Source organism: Arachis duranensis, chromosome 2 (assembly GCF_000817695.3).
Source record: "Arachis duranensis cultivar V14167 chromosome 2, aradu.V14167.gnm2.J7QH, whole genome shotgun sequence".
NCBI classification, from domain to species: domain Eukaryota; kingdom Viridiplantae; phylum Streptophyta; class Magnoliopsida; order Fabales; family Fabaceae; genus Arachis; species Arachis duranensis.
In genome coordinates, this window is record NC_029773.3 from 86,582,111 (window position 1) to 86,582,930 (window position 820).

Genomic DNA, 820 nt, shown 5'->3' on the forward strand with positions numbered 1-820 from the left:
AGGTGATGGATTCATAGGACATTCATAACTTTTAGGCATAGACACTAAGACACTAATGATCACAAGACACAAACATAGATAAACATAAGCACTAAAATTCGAAAAACAGAAAATAAAGAACAAGGAGATTAAAGAACGGGTCCACCTTAGTGATGGCGGCTCTTTCTTCCTCTTGAAGATCCTATGGAGTGCTTGAACTCCTCAATGTCTCTTCCTTGTCTTTGTTGCTCCTCTCTCATGATTCTTTGATCTTCTCTAATTTCATGGAGGATGATGGAGTGTTCTTGATGCTCCACCCTTAGTTGTCCCATGTTGGAACTTAATTCTCTTAGGGAGGTGTTTAGTTGCTCCCAATAGTTTTGTGGAGGAAAGTGCATCCCTTGAGGTATCTCAGGGATCTCATGATGAGTGGGGTCTCTTGTGTGCTCCATCCTCTTCTTAGTGATGGGCTTGTGCTCATCAATAGGGGTATCTCCCTCTATGTCAACTCCAACTGAATAACAGAGGTGACAAATGAGATGAGGGAAGGCTAACCTTGCCAAGGTAGAAGACTTATCCGCCACTTTGATCAAAGTTGACCCTTCTAGTGTAAGGATGTTCATCTCCTTGCATCATGGGCAAGTTGAATGCCATCTATTTCTTCTCCAATCATGATGCTATGAATCATGATAGCCCGGTCTATGGTAACTTCGGACCGGTTGCTAGTGGGAATGATTAAGCGTTGAATAAACTCCAACCGTCCTCTAGCCACGGGTTTGAGGTCATGCCTTCTCAATTGAACCGGCTTCCCTCTTGAATCTCTCTTCCATTGGGCGCCCTC